The 19,598-nt window shown below is 41.0% G+C and overlaps 1 long non-coding RNA gene across 3 annotated transcripts; it reads right to left on the minus strand.

Annotated features, from left to right (window-relative positions):
- Positions 1-847: 847 nt before the first annotated feature.
- Positions 848-18,528, minus strand: LOC309330909. 3 transcript variants are annotated; one of them, XR_014151639.1, is made up of 4 exons: positions 18,488-18,528; positions 12,150-12,304; positions 2,392-2,519; positions 848-1,152 (listed from the first exon to the last, which is right to left on the minus strand). It is a non-coding gene; the product is annotated as an uncharacterized lncRNA (long non-coding RNA). The 3 variants fall into 3 exon arrangements; XR_014151640.1 differs by lacking the exon at positions 18,488-18,528 and adding an exon at positions 18,185-18,480; XR_014151641.1 differs by lacking the exon at positions 18,488-18,528 and having other exon boundaries at positions 12,150-12,570.
- Between the last annotated feature and the right edge of the window lie 1,070 nt (positions 18,529-19,598).

Below are 19,598 nucleotides of genomic sequence, written 5' to 3' on the forward strand. Positions count from 1 at the left end.
GGAAAACTCAGGTAGCAGAATCAGGCTTCAGGCTTTAGAGAACCACTGCCGATCAGAACAGGCAGTCCTGGACTCATGAACCAATGATGTGACTTGGCCTAAGGAGTTTCATATTCCCAGTCACTGCATTTTCAAAAGGGCTTAAGTTTAAGCAAGGGCTCAAGAAGCAGGCCCTTGAACTGGGATAACGAATCTTGTGTGCCTGGATGGAGAAAGGCAGGTGATGGTGCAGAAACCTGGGTTTGATGGGATGGGAATGCAGCGTACTGCAGAAAGGTAAGAGTCGCATCTTGCCCCACCCGTCACTGAGAAGGAAAGGGTGGTGATAGGCCACAAATTCTTTTCTGATTAACTGGCATAGCTTATAAACATATTCTGTATGCAGGCATTATATATTATACGTTATAGCGGCCTTCATGAGTACATCAAAAAGAGCAGTCAGATTCTTAGAACGTGAAAAATATGAGCTCTTGCCTTGAATACTGTGTACTTGAATAAAGAAGCAAAGATTATCATTTGCTTCACAGCACATTTATGATGTCAGATTTTTCTCCCATCATTTTCTGATTACTTTTCCTTCCACGCTCTTTGCCATCATTTTAGCAATTCTGCCTGCTTATGTCTCTTTTCATGTACAGCAAGCTAAAAAGGTATTTGGAAACAGTCCGTCTCTTCCCCACACCCCCTGCCAGCTCTTTCATAAATATGTATCTCAGAAATGAGATTCTCATTTTGCAGGCTATAGGTAACTGATTTGCTACATCTCTTAAGCAAGCACTTATCATTTGGATACAAGTGAAACTGACACTTTTCTTTCCCTGTTGACCTATGAAAGACATTTGACTCATTGCTGTTTTAGCACCAAGGTGCTTCTAAGGCAGAATTTATTCCAACATTTCTGCCACATTACCATCTTATTTGGTTGATTACATTCTTAAAACAGATCTTTTGTACTTCAGACAACTAGCATGGAAACTGAATCTCCAACTTAGAATAAATGAGTAATTTTAGGTCTGCTTGATGAATTGCTTTTTGAACTGTAAGACTGAAGCTTTGGAACGCACCTTGGAAGGTTTTATTGGAAGTGATTATACCAATAGAGAAGACAGGAGTGCCTGGCGTGCTCTGGTCCATGGGGTCATGAAGAGTCGACTAAACAACAACAACAACATACCAACAGAGCAGAATGTTGAACTTTATTCTCACCGCCCACCCCCTCCCCCGGCAATATTGAAAAGTTTCATTCTCATTACCGATATTTAATTTCCTCAAAGATGAGACTGGAAGTTTAAAAAATCATTCATAGTTGATGAGATGTGCCAGAAAATTTAAAGCAAGTCAGCTTAGGCTGCCTGCAAAGATAGCCTAACAGTTTTAAACCCTGCAATTAAAAGCTACCGCCTAAAATTCAAAGCAAACGATCCATACATTTTTAAAAACAACAACAACAACCCAAATTCTGAAGACACCCTGGAGTGAACTTGATGGAGCTGCCCCACCTCCCCAGCCCTCTCTTCTGATGCAGCCTGGTGTACTTATCTACACACCTATTGAAACACCAACCTTTGCAGAGCTCGCAAGTAGTAAAGCAAATGCAGCAAATATCACCTATATCCCCCCTTGCCTAATTCTATTTGTCTCTTTCAGAGGGCTATGTACAAGCTACTTATCTGTGTTCTCGCATCAAATGAACCGTACTAAAATGGAACCCAAATGGACATCTGTGGACAATAGAATGGAGGCATTGCTTTACTGCCCTTTGCAGAGCATCTTGTTCAAGCACAGAGCACTCAAATCCCAAATATGCCCAGAAGGGGTGTTGACAGTATGCCTAGGGGCTTTACAGGCTCCAGCCTCTGCTCCCCCCAGCCCAAGACTGAGACTCTACATGGACGGATGCATGGACGGTCAGCATTTGATTCCTGTTTGTGTGAGGCTCCCCAGGAATAAACAGCAGGAGAGCTCTCTCTTCTCTTTAAGTGCCGAGGCTGCATCAGGGAAAGCGTCAAGTTGTTTCTTCAGATACCATTAGGTTTGCTGTAATTCCAGTTATCAACCCCACAAATGACAAGTAAGTGGAAGGAAAAATAGAAATAGGAAATTTTCTCAACGTGTTCTCATTTGGCACTCTAACGCGTCTTCCTAAAAGCATGAAAAACGCACTTGTGAGACGTCTGGTTTATGATCCACTCTGTAAAGCACAATAGCAATGGCAGGAAAGATGAGAAGTCCGTGCAAAGCAATACAACAGATGGCAATTTTGTAACTGACATCTGAGATTGTCTTTGGTACGTGTGCCCCAGTATTGACAATAACTTTTAACTCTGTGAAAATAGCTCTCTCTCTCTGTGTGTGTGCCATTCCTCTGAAAAATACAAGAATTGTGCTCACCTTGGAGTGCTGGTGCCGTTAGTGAATTTTGCCTTTGTCTTGCCGATTGTTTGATCTGCGCATAAGTCAGCTTGAGGAATGTAAGACTCTGCTGGAGCTACCTGGATAATGGGGCAGCGGGTGACAACCTGGACCCAAAAGACAGCAGACACCACACCATTACAAGGCAGGCTTGAATATACCCACAGCACCACAAGCAGTAGTAAAGCAGATTAATTTCAGGTGTGAACAGTGTGGACAGCCTCTGTGGCCACCAGAATCAGGGCCGGCCTGCCCTTGAGGCAAGGTGAGGCAGTTGCCTCAGGCAGCAGGCTGGGGACAACTGGAAGGGGCGGCAGATCTATGCCCCGAGGGGTGTGCCACTTGCCACCTCCTGTGCTTGTCGCCTCTACCTCTACCTCCTGCTCCACTGCCACTGCCTGTTCCTCTTTGGCCTCCTTCATTGCACTGGAGCTTCCCTGGACTGTCTCCAGTCGCCCCAGGCAGTGGCAGAGGTGGCAGTGGAGGCAGTGTGGGGAGGGGAGAACCATTTCCTGTTTTGCCTTATGTGGCAAAACATCCCAGCCCTGTCTGGAATGAAAGTCAGTTGCTCAGATAATGGGAAGATCAAAAATGAAAACAGAAGGTCGAATGTAAGCAGGAGCCACTTGGAGGACTACTGCTTGTCACCCAATTGCAGCAAACTCACTGGCAGGTTAAAAACCCCTCACCACAAGGATTCTTTGCATATAGTTCTTCACTTTGGTCTCAGTACCCACTGAATCATTGGGCACTGCCTCAGAGAGCGGACATCATCCTAACTTGGTTTCAAAACCCACAGTATACTATTCAGAGTTCTATAGCTGCTGTTTGTTCCAGTGTTTTGGGGAGCAAAATTGTCATAGACCACCAACCACGTGTCCCTGTTTTCTAGAGGGTGATTGTGCTTTTTTCCACCCACACTAGTGCTCAAACCACCCTGCCACCACTATACACAAAAGCAGGAGAAAGCTCCAAGTAACTTATTCACAATGAAAACATAGCTGAACCATTCTGGATCTTTCACAAATGCACTTTGGCGACTGCGATATTCCAGAATAACAATGGAACGATGATAGCGTCATATGGAAGCATGCAGAAAAGCCCCCCGACCAAACCCAAAAGCTATAGCACTACCAAAGATATGTCTGAAAGTGCCCTAAGTCAGAACCATTTATTTCACAGACATTCCAAGACACAGTGACTCAAGGCTAGGAAACATGAAGATAGGATTGTTTTACAAACAAAATTCCAAGCTCATTGCCATTCAGTATGCCACACATTTTGGTCTCTTGTTTTACACATGGTACACTTTTTAGGTCAGTCTGATCCTTTTTTATCATTTTTGGATTACCTTTCATGCCTATGCACTTTGCCATTATTTTACTAATCAAGTGCTTATTTTTCTTTTTGTGTCTGGAGACATAACTGAAGAGTTCTGATAAAGTATCGCCATTTATTGCTTTCATTGTTCCAACAAAAGGCATCTATCAAAGGAATTTTGAGATGCGTCACTGTATCCTTGCAGAAGACAGTGAAATCTATTTTGAGATTAATTTACTCAAATGCCTCTTACAATTCACTGGTTAAAATAATCACTATCTCTAGCCAGTGCAGCAAATTCAAATTATACAAAAGCTGAGGTTTTGCTTGCTTAGTATAATCTTTTTCTTTTAACTTCTCCAGAAAATCTGAAGCCTATTCTATATCTAAATGTGATTTCATTCGAACAGAGTGGCATGTTGTAGAAATCCATATGGAGAAGCAAGATTTCTGCTACTGCACTATAAAATATCCTCCTTTAAAAAGAGAGAGATTACAACAAAAGGATTTAATTTTGCACAACTTTCTGTCTTACAGAGCATATAATGTGCAGCTCAGTCCTGTGCATGTTTACTTGAATGTAAGTCCCACTAAGTTCAATACCCTTTTTAAAAAACTCAAGCAAGTATGTTTAGGATTGCAACTAAATTTGGTGTGTTGTATCACTAGGTCCCTTCCCCTTCCTTAATGCAAGTCCTTATCATTCAAGTTTTATTCCGTTTGGTTTTTTTAATATATATAAACCTATAATTTATTTATTTGTTAAATTTCTATGCCACCCTTCATCCAAGGATCAGAGGGTGGTTTACAATATAAAAACACAAAAATACATAGCATACTAACAAAACAAAAAAACCCACACAGTTTAAAAGGCGATAATATTTTTATTTTTATTTCTTTTGCAGTACACTCAATACACACCCTCCAATATTCCCCAGCGGAATAAAGGAACATTGTTGTATCTGTGTAGCACCTGTAGTCTCACACCAAGGATCTTTGCATGAGCTGGCACCACCATATCCCACTCTGCTTTTCACTGCCTGCTTGTGATCTATTTTCAGTGTCTCTGCATTCATGAGTTAGGCTCTTGGTAAGCAGAGACAGGGCCTTTCCACTGGTGGTATCCTGATTATAACAGCATCATTATTGCATGCAGGTCCTGCCTCAAAACCCTGCATTGTGGATCACTCCTGTTCAGTTTTTCAGCCATTCAACCAGCCATTACATACGGAATTTCATTTGTATGACGCCTTTCCACAATTCAAACCATGCTCAAGGCAGCTTACAACATGAAAAAATGCATAACTACAACAAAACAAAAGTATTCCTTAAAGAATAAACTCAACTTTAAAAGATACAAAACCAAACAGAACAATTTCAACATAAATCACAACAAAATCTAAAACAAAGATTTAAACAAACCAGCAGCAACAACCCCCTTCAACAAAACCCCCCAAACATCACCCCAGCCCAGGAGTCTGTTCAGCAGCCTCAACTTTTGTATCTGGAGTCAGCCCACGCTCTGCCCACCCAGGCCAGGTAGAAATGGCCTACAAAGCAGGTCTTCCAGGACTCACAGCCAAGATTGTAATAACACATTCCATAATGCTATATTCTGTGTCCATCTGTCCCCTCAACTGTCAGTCACCATTCTATGCCAATTGAATGTGATCTCACTGGACAGTTATTCAGTTCTTGCTCCCATGCCCAGATTATTTTCCCCTAAGTATTTTTCTTTTGGTGTGTCTGCAAACCTCAGGACTCCACTCAGAAAATTCCATATAAGTGCTAAATAAATAAAACATGAGGGTTATACTTCTTTAGAAATGTTATTTGGGGGGGGGATGCTTACATGTTGAACAATATTTATACTTATCTGTTGAAGCCTTATAACCCAAAGAGCAATCCTTTTAATTAAGACTCTTTCAGCAAAGCAAACAACATCCTCCCATCCTCATAGCTCAATTTTGCTTTGGCCTGAGATGGATGAGAATCCATAACAGAAATCAGCTCTTTTCTTCAGCATGCTCTAACATCTGCCTTTTTATTTCCTTTACATTGAAAGTCATTATATGACATTTATTGAAACTGTGAACTACAATTGCCACCCATTAGCCTTGCTGTTTAATTGCTGTAAGATCATTTCCCCTTTTTGCTATCCTTTTGTCCAGCTAGATCTATCATTTGTCTTAATTTAGAATTGTAAGCTCATGCAGAAAACACCAATTCTGAAAAGTAGCTAATTCTGAATAGCCAAATACGGGCCTTATATTTAGAACTGAGTGTTCATTAAAGGAACTGGGGTTTTTCAAGGTACCAGACACTTCCTGCCAAAAAATGAAATGAAATAAAATGGAAGAAACCCAAGGCAGGGCAGATTTTAAAATCTACACCTTTCTTCCATTTTATTTCATCTCCCATCATCCCTAGCTAGCAGGACCAGTGGTAAGGGATGGTGGGAGTTGTAGTCCAACAATATCTGCGGACCATAGGTTAAAAAAGGCTGGTAAAGAGGCTTGGATTAAAGTGCTTTTTAAAGAAAACACAGACATTCTTACAGAACATTGCAATTTCTTGCAGAAATTAATCACAGTTTGTATCATGCTTTTAATGGACAGAGCCACTGGAACCTTTTGTCTTCACCATTATCCTATGAAGGCTATGAATATTATTACCATTTTACATATGGGGAAAGAGATGTGTCCAGTACTAGTGATGCTGGACCCAGACAATGCTTTTTTAAAGAACTGAAAGGGGTAGGATGAAGATATAATTGCCTTTGGTGTATGGAGTACGGGTCTTCTTATCTTGGTGACCTTTCTGGTCAAACACAATCCACCACAGGGTGAATGTCTAAAAGTCTGGAGAACCACTACCAGGAGGCAGTAGCTGATAAGGGAAAGGGCCATAGTTCAGTAGCAGAGTGTCCACTGTGCATGCAGAAGGTCCCAGTTCAATCCCTGATATCTCCAGGTCTCCTGCCTGATTCCCTGCAGAGAGCTGCTGTCAGTCAGCGTAGACAACAGAAAGCTAGATAAGCAAATGGTCTGACTCAGTATAAGGCAGCTTCCTATGTTCCTAACTGAGCTAGACAGGTCAGTGGTCTGATTCTGTAAAAGGAAACTTTCAGTGTTCCACTTAGGGGATTTCCCTCCATGCCACCGTTAACTTCTAAAACAAAGGCCTGTGTTTGGTGTGGCTAAAAAAAACATACAAAAAACCCTTCCCATTTCTCTGACAGATCACTGAATATAACAAATAGCTTGCTGCATAGCAAACTGCCACAGAAGCAGAGTAAGAGCAAAGAACACTGTCTCTGTGACTAGTCTTATTATTGCTACATCAACCTTTGCCGGAAACAGGCATTTCGTTTAGCTGATGAAATTCAGGCAGGCATCCAAGGCTTGTTCTATAATGTACAAAAAGATATGTGAAATTCCCCAGATGGCCATGCAGCATCCCTAACTCAGGTCTGATGCCCAGTATTGATTAGTGTAGGGAGCCATTTCTGACCGACCGGTATAGTGTGGTGTCAGTGCTAAGAAAAGGACAAGTGGAGTCATATCCTGAAGGGATATAGTGAAACCTATGCTTTGTGCATTTTCATTATGCCAAATGCTAATGGACCTGCGCCTTAAAGCTGGAGGTAGATATTCATATGGGTTAGGCAACATGGTGCCCTCCAGACCTTTGTGGACTGCGACTCCCATCAGCCACAACCAGCATGGCTGACGATCAGGAATGATGGGAGTTGTAGTCCACAACTGCTGGAGGTCACCATGTTGGCTACAGCTGCCATGCACTGACTGCATCCCACTCCCTCACCTGAACCATTTCATCCTGCTAAATTTTCAAGGAGTTTGAGGAGCCACCAGTTTATGCCTGAGGAGCAGGTTCTTCATTAGATGGCAGGGAAAGGGGCAGGTTAACCAGGGGTAAAAACACGCTGCTTGTGTACTTGTGATGGAAGCAAAGTGGCATGGTGCGACACTTGTGTCCATGGAGTGGAAACGTTGGCAGGGCTGTGTGAAATATGTCCTGCACATTCTCCTGGGATGAAAAGAAGAAGATTCCACCACCAACCAGCAGCAGTTTTCACTCTGGAGAAGACCAAAGATATAGTATCTCAACTTGGCTCTTAAAGATATGGCTGTTTCTGAGTTTGGTGGAGCTGTGGAAAGCATAGCCCCATAAACTGGAGTAGCGAAGTGACCTTGGATGCAGGTTTCACATGCTAATGGGAGAATTTCACTGGATACAACCCCCCTCCCACACACACTTGGAAGCCCCCTGTGTGTGCAGCCTCCTCCATACAATCAGGAGGACCCTACACTGGAAAAATATTTGATTAATGTAGCACTCCCATTCAGAACTGCTACTGAATGGGTGGAGGTCATGAGACCTGGTGGAGATGTTCATGGGGTTGGGGCCCTGGTTCCTCTCCACCTGTTCTCTGAACTTATAGAACAAACGCCTGGAGAGGGCTACCACACACAATGCATTTTGTTTTTGCATTCCTGTTTTTTGTGACCTTTCAGGTAAATCTACTTAAATCCAGTCTCTCCTGCTAAAACCTCTTCTCTTTCACAATCACACCTTTACCTTCTCACACAACCATGTGGCCTGTTCCTGCTGTGCTCCTTTTGTTGTCCTCCACCAGAGATCCAGGCCTCCCACCCCCACCCCGTTACTAGAGCCAAATGCACACCGGTTGCATGTCTTATTTTACCAAGCTATACCCTAGCAGCATTCTGTCCTTTCAGCAGCTTCTGCAGCTTTCTAATTTATTTTCACAGACACTTTCCGGATCTAGCCAGCTCTTATTCAATTACACTATAATTCTTTTCCACATTATGGAGTGGTTTATGTTCCTTTCATTTTGCATAAACAACACTAAATCAAAATCTCTTTGTGTTCTGTTTCATTAAAGACTGATTACCGTGTTTGTTTGTTGTTCAACAGTAAATAGTCTGGCTTAAAATACCCATCTGAATGCTTTTGTTTAGCAGGCGTTGAATGTACTTATCCTTTACATTTGTATGATTTTTTTTATTTAAAAAATCATGGTCCTTGCAGGAATAAGCAGTTGAAAGGATGGCTGCTTGTTGCTATTGAAAAGCTTGCCATTTTTTTTTACATAACTTTGTGGGAAACATGAAGAATGGGAAAAGTTCTCAAAGCTTATATGAAACTTTGATTATGTAATGAGGATACTGCTCAGCTGAGTTACATGCAACACATTTCCTCCTGCCATTTGCTTGATTGGCATGTTTTCACATTCCTTTTTCAATTTGCTCTTGGAGAAATATCCTGAAAATATGCAGCTGATAACAGAACCATTACAAAACTGTGTTCAGCTCTGGTGCAGATTAAAAAAAAACCCTTTTATCAACTTTATGGTTCAGTTCTAATTGAGAGACTAATTTTGTACCAATTGTTTGGTAGGAACATAAGAAGAGCCCTGCTGGATAAGACCAAAGGCCCATCTAACCCAGCATCCTGTTCTCACAGTGGCCAACCACGTGCTGGTGAGGAGCCCACAGTGCAACACTGCTACCCCCACCTGTGATTCCAGAAACTGGTATAAAGAGTAGGGGTGAGGGAGTAATTTGAACTGCAGTTCTCCATCCAAGTAATCTGTACAAAAATGCATATACTGGGGCAAAGCTTGCATTTAGTGAAAATAACATACAAAATGTATTGTATTAGAGGAAATTGTTTTGCAAAAATGTGTATATTAGGAGAAAATGCACTAAAATTCTAATACATTTTCATTAGGATTTATTTATTTTTTAATAGCAAACTGATATGGAATTGTGGGAAACTAAATTTAAGATTAGTAAAATGAGAGACTGAGAGAAATATTAATTGACATATTTGGCTATCTCTCATACAGAGGCATACTGCTTCTGAGCATAGCTGTCAACCTTCCTTTTTTTTGCGGGAAATTCCCTTATTCCAGCACCGTTACCCGCTGTTCTCCTGGATTGTTAGATATCCCATAGACTGTCCCCGGGACAGGTGAGGCTGCTGATCCCTTATTTTCGAGGCTGCTGATCCCTTATTTTCAAATCTGAAAGTTGACAGCTATGCCTCTAAGGATGGAGGCAGAACATGGCTAGGAGCCACTGAGAACCATATCCTTCATGAATTTGTCTAATCTTCTGTTAAAGTCATCCAGGTTTGTTGAAAAAGGTTCAGACACTATGAAGTAGTTTTCAACTAGCTCAAATACATTTCATATAAATAAATAAGAACACCCCCCCCCAATGATTAGTGGTCTTTGATTTTAATTTTTTATGTGTTTTTTATTATATGTAGATATAATTTCAGAGTGTTCACAAGTAGGGCATATCCCTATGGTATCATACTTATTTAAAAAGGATTAGACCAATTAATGGAGGATTGCTCTATCAAAGCCATGATGGTGGGGTGGTGAATGGAGAAGTACAGACCAATTTGCCACACATTTCTATGTGATCCCTTGAGACACTTTAACAATCGCTTTTTGCTTCATGTCAAAGATTGTGACTTATTCCTGATGGTTTCAAAAAGGCAGGGAAATATGTTACCACCCAATTGATTGGTCTTTCCTCATTAATGGATAAATACTTAAGTGGCTATTGGCTTATACAGTGCATTTTTTTCTTTAAAAAAATGTTTAGGGGTACTCTCATTTTCCTACTCATAGTGAAATACCGCCCCTCAATAAGGCCAAACTTAGATTCGCAAAATGTTTAGGGGTATGCGTACCCCTGCATCCCGCCAGAAAAAAAGCACTGGGATTATATGAAATTGTCAGTGCCCAAAGCAGGGTCCATTTATAGTAGTCCTTAAACTGATCTTGCAGATTTTCTACAATGTGAAATATAGCTTCATAAACAGGTTTATGAGCATACTCGCTTCCAAAGTACCAATATTTTGCAGGTTTAAATACTGCAAAGCAATATTCCTTGTTCTTGGTTCATGTGGCTAAAGAATACAATTTACAATGACACGCAGCTGTCTTGCCAAAACACATCACTGTGCACCTTAAATCATTTGCACAAAGTTGACCTAATGATGTGATAAACAGAGAAGCTTATTCACAGAGGGTTATGGAGCACATTCTTCTAAATAAATGGCCGTTTTTGCTATGAAATAGCAAATGCTATGGTTAAGACACAAAAAAGCAGTCTACCAAAAAGTAAATGGTACAGCAACAGTCCAAGATGCAATCTCATGGGTACCCCGGAATTTCTTGCAACTGTCAATGGTCCAGTAACCATGGTTTATGAGTTATTGCAAATGCACTGATACGAGCTGTTTCGCTCCTCTCCACTAGCACATGGAGAAAACAAACCATGATCCCTGGCATAGTGTTATATCCATCATATCATGTGGAGAATTGAACTTAAGATTGGTAAAATGAGAAAGTAAGAAACCAAAATTGCCAGATTTGCCTGTCCCTAAACTGATGCACTAATTTTTCCAAAATGAAACCATCAAAGACAAAAAATACATTGTGCCACATTTGGTTTGGTCATTATATTCCAAACTGTCAAACCCATTAGAAAAAAATATAGATGTTTTGTCGCTCTCAGATTTGGAGATTGTGCTTAACATGCATTTCTGTCTGAAGTGCTGTTTCATCAGTAATTCAGAATTCTTGGGTTAATCTATTATGTTAAGCATGGGGAAGATCATCCCAATTAATAAGTTCATAAAACAACCACACAATTGCTGGGAGGGAAACTTTTTAGTTTCATTTAACTTCATGGAGACCTAGAGCAGTGACCTTTAGCAGATGAATACACTTACAGAGAAGAGGAAAACACTGCTCAGAAATCACTTTACGGACAAATTTAGCTGAGACAGGGCAACCTAATACATTCATCCCCATGTGCAAGGACAAAATTCACCCGAAATGGATTGTAGTGAGCACCTTTGCGCGTAAAGACACTGTCAGCTAGAAGTTATTCTGCAAGTCTGGCTAAAAATGGCCTTACTAGCAATAATGTATTTATACCGAAACAAAACCCTTAGGAAACAGTAATACCGTTCTAGGAACAGGCACAAGATATAGCTGAGGGAACAAACTAAGAACATTGCTGTAATATCTAATAGGACATAAGTGTGTTCTGTACACTTTTCAGGGGGGCAAAGTTTTGCTATGAGGCTGCATTTAGAGAAGCAAATGGATCAGTATGTTCTACAGTGGTATAATCCCATGAGAACCGTGCAACACATGAATACAAGCATAAATGGAGGCTCTAAGAAGTTACTCTTTCAGTTGCTGCTTAGAAGCTGTAAATAAGGGCAATTTAGAACTGTGTGAAATACCAAATTAAATTTCTCAGGATTTGTTTTTCACAGCAAAAAGGTAACATTTGGGGGTGGGGACATATTTTTTTTCCCTGCAAAGGGGCAGCACTCACCTCAGGGAGGAAATGTTTACTGAGAAGTCAGGGTCTCATCCCTCTCTCTGGGCAAAGCGATTGTAAAGAGTGAGGTAGAGGGACTGCACTCTGCCCACACTTCAGTGGAGTTGAACACTGTCCATTTTCAACTGGTCTCACGTAGATTACCTAACCTGGAGGGAAGGAGCGCGTTAGAGCAGGTGAACCACTTTGCAAACAGGAATCTCCCATTTCAGCTCAGTGCAATGCAGAATTATAATTTTCCTGGCATCCTTTAAAGGAAAGCAGTTTGTACTTCCACACAGCAACAGGGTAAAACGGATAAGGGTCATAGGAAGTTATCTTCCACTGAGTCAGACTGTTGATCCATCTAGCCCAGCACTGTTGACACATTTTTAGCAGGGGTTCTCTAGGGCTTCAAATAACAGCATTTCCCACACACACAGCTGGAGAAGCCAGGAATTGAACCTGGTGTTGAATGGTTTCTTTAAATGTAAAGGTTCATCATTGTTCCACCTAATGTGTATGTCTTTAAGGGGCCAGAGCAAGGGCCAGAGCAAGATAACGAGACCCAGCTTTACAGCTGTGAAACATAGCAGGTGCTGCTGAGTTGCATTGATTAAGGTGTGTCAGCATTTGCATGTAGTATATAAGGAGCAGCACCTAGCTCTCCCATTACCCTGGGGGTTGGGTTGGTGGTTGGGTCTGGTTTGTTGTTAATGTATTTAGTGTATAAGGAGTTTTTGTTTTTGTAATTAAAACCTTGTTTAAGTTATTTTTGAGTCCCTTTTTAATGCATGGTCTCCCCAGCAAGCTCTCTGCAGCGCTACCATACTGCAAATAGCCAACATCTTTGGTTATGGGCCCAGCTGCTGAGTGGATGACTGCATATTTTTGGACTCTGAGAAAGGTTTGAAAACTCCTTCTCCTGTTAGTGTAGTTTTTGTGGGTCTGGAAGATTTCCAGAATGGTTGACCGGGTTCCTGAAGCTGAGAAGGCTCTGGTCTTCCCACAGCTAACAGATGAGAACTATAGTTTATGGTCTTTTCGGGTGGAGGCGCTTTTGACCTCTAGGGAAGTATGGACCTATGTAACTGAAGACCCTCCTGACCCTGTAACTAATGCTTGGTCGAAAGGAGATGCAAAAGCCAGGGCGATAATTAATTTGGCAGTCAGCGACCAGCAAGTAGTCTATATAAGGAATAAGAAAACTGCCAAAGAAATGTGGGACAGTCTTGCAGCAGTGCATGTTAGAAAAGAGTCAGCGTCTGCATTGATGTTTTTCAAGCAGCTGTACCAGACGAAGTTGCAGCCTGGTGGTGATTTGGCAGCACACTTGAGACGTCTGGAGGCAATACGCAGCGAATTAATTCGAAGGGACATGGACATACCTGATATTCAGTATGTTTTTATAATTCTTTGTTCCCTTAACAAGGACTTTGATGGTGTAGCTAGCCAGATATCTGCCGTCCCACCAGCACAATTAACTGTGGAAGGGGTAACAGCAAGATTAATGGGCGAGTTGGATAGAAGGGAGGCTTGTGCCATAAGCACTCCTATTTCCAGAAGTAATGAGGAACGTCATATGCAAACTTGTGGTGATGCGACTGCATTTAAAGCTGCAAAGTGTTGTTGGTTCTGCAATAAGCAAGGACATTTTGCAAAGGACTGCAGAGCCAAAAGAAAGCAAAGTACTCCCAAGCCTGTTTCTGCTCGTCAGTCACGGGTGTCATCTCAGCAGCCAACATCGCACCGTAAAGACAGAAACGAGCCGCGAGCTTTTCACGCTCGGACTGCAGATCATAAAAGAATTAAAGGTGCCAAGTGGAATTCTTTTATTGTGGACTCAGGAGCTTCTCACCACGTTTGCAACAATCGAAGCTTGTTTATTTCTTTCGAAGAGGAAATTGGTAATGTACATTTAGCCAATTCACAAGTCTTGCAGTCACTTGGCAGAGGTACTGTTAAACTTGACTCTTTAAACATTACAATAGCGAACTGCATTTACTGCCCATCAGTGGACAATTTATTATCAGTAAGGTGTTTTGCTCGTCAAGGCATAAGTGTGCGTTTCTTAAATTCAATGTGCGAGTTTTTTTGAGGGGAACAAACGTCTATTGTATGCCCGGGACTCTGATGGTTTATATAGACTGTATTTTCGCACCTACTCCCAATTGCCTATAAATTGCAGAGCAGCACAGTCAAGCCAGGGGTTGAGGAATGCAAGGCCTCATTCCGGGTGTCTCCACGAGGCGCACAGAATTCTGGGACACTTGAATTTTGCTGATGTAATTAGGACGAAGAATATTGTTAATGGCCTCAACTTAAAGCCATGTAAATTCTTTATGCAATGTTTATCCTGTTGCAAGAATAAGATTAAGGTTGCACGCAAGGGTAGGTGCTCAGATAGGAAAGTAACTGAGCCATTTGAGCGTGTACATTGTGATTTAGTTGGGCCACTCCCACCATCATTAGGAGGTTCTAAGTACTGGCTTACCCTGATAGACCAGTATAGTAGATACTGTTGGACTTATGCAATAGCTGAAAAGTCACAAGCATTTGAGAAGTACAAAGTTTTTTGCAACTGGGTAAAAACGCACTTTAACAAACCAATTAAGAACCTGTTTTCTGACCGGGGCGGGGAATTTGTTTCTGAGGATTTTGAGAAATTCCTGGAAGCGCAGGGGACTACTCATGAGTTATCTTGCCCCCGAAGTCCCTGGCAAAATGGGCTTGTTGAAGTTGTGCAGCGTGACCTGCAGGCAGGGGTTAAAACGTGCCTGCACGATGCTAATCTGCCCAAAGACTTTTGGGCTGAAGCGCTTAATGCATTTTGTTATGTTAGAAATCACAGTTATCATTCTGGTTTAGATGTCACCCCCTATGAGAAGCTGTTTAAAAAACGCCCTAATCTGAAATACCTACGCATTTGGGGTTCAGATGTAATTATGCATTATCCCGCTAAGCAGAAATTGGGTGAGCGTAGTGTCCAGGGTAAATTAATGGGCTACCAGCAGGGGGCGTACAGAATTTACATACCAGCAACTGGCAAATTTCATATTACCAGAAGCATGATACAAACTGTAAATTGGAATGGAGTTGCTGTTTTCCAAGATACTGATGGTATAGATAATACTGAGGAAGAAGAGGAAGAAGCAGCAGCAGCAGCAGGGAATAATGGTGCTTCTGAATTAATGGAAAAAGACAAAAAGCCTGTTGAATCTGATAATTTGTTTGATGATTTAAAGTCACAGGCACCCAAGGATAGGTTAGATTCTCTTGAGTTTTCTGATCGTGAGCTTAGCCTACAGGGACCTCTTCAGTCCGACAATGATGATTTACAACCTGAAACTAGTAGTTCACTTAGTCCCATTAAGTCTGAGGAGTCTGACTCCCCTTCTGGACTAAGACGTTCAGATAGAAAGAGGCAGAAGCCACAACGATTTGCAGATGAACATTTTAATACTGTGTATGCCAATAAGGTGGTTTTTGAGCCAAAAAGCTACAGTGACGTTCAGAATTTACCTAAGCACCAAGCTGCAAATTGGTATAAAGCTATGAACTCTGAGATAGCTTCTTTAAAAGAGCATAACACTTGGTCTCTTGTACCACAAACCCCAGATATGAGACTTATTGATTCAAAATGGGTTTATAGAGTTAAAATGAATGACAAAAATGAAGTTGTAAGGTACAAAGCAAGATTAGTTGCTAGGGGTTTTCAACAAATTCCAGGCGAAGATTATGATTTGTGTTATTCACCAAGTGTAAAATATGAAACAGTTAAACTTTTGTTAAAAGATGCATCACAACGTGGACATTCTGTTTATCACCTAGATATAAAAACTGCATATTTGTTTGCAGATTTAAAAGAACAAATTTTTATGTGTGTTCCTGAAGGCATAGACGCTGCTGAAGGTTTGGTATGCAAATTAAATAAATCCCTTTATGGTCTGCACCAAAGTGGAAGGAATTGGCACCAAACTTTAGCAAAAGAATTGCTGAATATTGGTTTTTCACAAGGAAAGGCAGACAACTGTGTGTTTATAAAGGAAAGGGCAAACTCTGTGACAAAAATATGTGTGTATGTAGATGACGTGTTAATTTCTACAAAAACTAAACAGGAATATGAAGAGGTAGTTTCACAGTTACAGAAGAAATTTGATGTGGTGGAATTAGGCATAGCTAAAAATTACTTATCCATGCAAATTGAGAAAGGCAAAAATGGATCTTTTCTGGTTCATCAAACTGCAAAAATTGATGACCTTGTTGAAATGCTACGTTTAGAAAATGCAAATGGGAAGGAAACGCCTATGGTGTGTGGTTTCACCTTTACAGGTGAAGATAAGCCATTTCCTAACAAAACTTTGTATCGTTCTGCTATAGGCAAGCTAAATTTCATTCAAAGAATCTCAAGACCAGATATAACTTATGCTTTTCACTTTCTGGCAAAATTTGTGGAAAAACCTACTACACAATGTTTCTCTGCTCTTAAGAGAGTGGTAATGTACCTTAAACATACCAAACATTATAGGTTGCAGTTTACATCAAGTATTGACAAAGGTTTTGAAATTTTCTGCGATGCATCTCATGCAGTGGAACAAAATAATTGCAGGGGTGTGTCTGGTATGGTGTTTTGTTATAATGGTTGTCCGTTTGAATGGAAGTCCCAGACACAAACCATTATTTGTCTCTCCACAACAGAGAGTGAATTATGTGCATGCGTTCAGGCCACTCGTGATGTAGAATGGTATCTGCAAGTATTCGCAGACCTACAGATGCAAGTAACACTACCAGTTAAAGTTTACCTTGATTCCCAGAGTGGACTTGCTATCCTATGTTCAGAAAACAATACGCAGCGCACCAGAGTCTTAAGATTACGTTTGGAGTTTGTAAAGAAATTAATTGCTGACGAAATGATTGTATTTGAATATGTCCCAGGTGATAATCAAATTGCGGACATTTTTACAAAAGCACTTCCAAAGGTTACACATGAAAAACATGTACAAAGTATGCTTTATGTTTTTGTTCCACAATGATGAACCGCAGGGGAAATGTTGAATGGTTTCTTTAAATGTAAAGGTTCATCATTGTTCCACCTAATGTGTATGTCTTTAAGGGGCCAGAGCAAGGGCCAGAGCAAGATAACGAGACCCAGCTTTACAGCTGTGAAACATAGCAGGTGCTGCTGAGTTGCATTGATTAAGGTGTGTCAGCATTTGCATGTAGTATATAAGGAGCAGCACCTAGCTCTCCCATTACCCTGGGGGTTGGGTTGGTGGTTGGGTCTGGTTTGTTGTTAATGTATTTAGTGTATAAGGAGTTTTTGTTTTTGTAATTAAAACCTTGTTTAAGTTATTTTTGAGTCCCTTTTTAATGCATGGTCTCCCCAGCAAGCTCTCTGCAGCGCTACCATACTGCAAATAGCCAACACCTGGAACCTTCTGTATACAAAGCCAATGCAGCACAGCCCTTCTCCCTTATACATTTAAACAGTGCTTTTTTCTTTAAAAAAATGTTTAGGGGTACTCTCATTTTCCTACTCATATTGAAATGTTTAGGGGTATGCGTACCCCTGTGTACGCCCCAGGAAAAAAAGCACTGCATTTAAAGCTACAACAACAGCATGTGGTTTCCATTCCAGTGAGGCAGGGGCAACAAGACTGGCCTATCAAGAGCACGGAAGCCCAGGTGAATGTACACATCGGTTCACATAGGCCTCCATACTGGGGCCAGTGCATTTTCATTATTGTCTCCTTTGACTGGAGAAATACTGTTGAAGTTTTGGGATTCTAACAAATAAAGTGAAGGCCCCTGAGTTCTGCTATGATGGATTGTGCTAAGCGTATTAAGGTTAAAAGGACTCTAGAAAAATATGTTCAGTTTCATAAGCACGTGGAAAAGGGCTAAATCATCTTGGCATGTGACAGACATGCATCCGAGACTACAGGGTGGCTTGGTTCGCTTTTCAGACGGCAAGCTATGATTAATATGCACCTTGCCATTCTCTATCTGATCTGCCTCATCTAAGATGACAATAAAGAACTACAGCGCACCGTGCAAAATAAATACAACAAAACACAGAGCTGTCAGTGCTTTTCCTCTCCTGTGATGTACTTTCCCTTGATAGACAGAACAGAACTGGTCTGTCACAAGTAATAGCCACGGCAACAGCAAACCTCTAAGGGGGGGGGGGGGGACCCATTTTGAAAATGCAAAGAGAGATAGGCTTTATTTCAGTGAACTTTCCCCCATGTTTAAGTTGTTCTATGTTCATCCCCTTTTTTTAGATTATTGTTGGTTTTATTGATATCTTGCTTTTTACTATCACATATAACAGCATGGGCTGTGGGCCTTACTGTGAGAGGTAGGAGAGGCAGGCAAACCAGCTAAGCCAGCCCCTCCTACTTTGAGCCTCACTACTGCCACCTAGGGGGTGTTTTTATTCTCTTACCGCCTCCGCTAAACCACCCTGTTATTTTTTCCTGTTCTCTTCACTTCTACTAATGTCTTTTTAAAGCAATCAATTAATGAGCCATACTTTAGGGGAGGATCATTTTAAAGCAGATTGACCCAGAAGAGCAAATGAGAAAACTTAAAACTCAAAAAGTACTCTCTTCAAGAAAATCACATCGAATGATACAAGTTTGAAATTAATGATCAGAGGCTGAGGAAATAAACTGGCAAGAGCAAAATCTGCATGATTGTATCACCATCATTTCTCCCAGGCCGAAATGAATCCCATTGTAAACATCATGCCATGGTGACAATTAACCTCTGACATTTCTACCAGCGTTTATAGGGAAGCCTATAAACACAGACTGTGTTTACAGGCCATAAACGACCATGTTGTAATTGTGTAATTACCTTAGGAAAAGGTGGTAAACATGATTTAATGAATGGGTAATTGGTGGTTATTTCTGGTTTTTAACCACTTTGGAATGAGTACTCTTAAAGGAAGATAAAGTACTTCAGCATCTTTAAAGTACAAGTCACTAACGGGCTGTAAATATAAATGGGTAGTTTTAGCCAGAAATCTGTCTTACACTAGAATTGTTTATTTCTACAATAGAAGCCCCCAGATTGGATATAGGATAATATCCAATGCAATACTCAGAGTAGACTCATTAAAATTAATGGAAATCCATTGATTTCAGGGGGTATAATCTGAGTATGACTTAATTGAATATTAATTTATTTCACAGAATTTATACACCGCTTGGCTGGGGCAGGGCGGGGAGCAAACAGACCTCAAAGCGATTTACAAACAAAGTTCCTCCCATTATTTTGATGTCCTGTAATTGATTTTCATGTGGCTCTGCCAGCTGCTGTTTTAGATTTTATTACTGTTGTTACTGTAAAACCACTCTGGGAAAGTTTCTTTACAGTGTGGGGTAATTAATGATGATCATGAAGATGTTGTGAGGGACAAGAATTTATTTTAAAATATTAGTGCCCATGCCCAAAGGA

The sequence above is a fragment of the Podarcis erhardii genome (genome assembly GCF_964252035.2).
Source record: "Podarcis erhardii genome assembly, chromosome: 1".
NCBI lineage: Eukaryota > Metazoa > Chordata > Lepidosauria > Squamata > Lacertidae > Podarcis > Podarcis erhardii.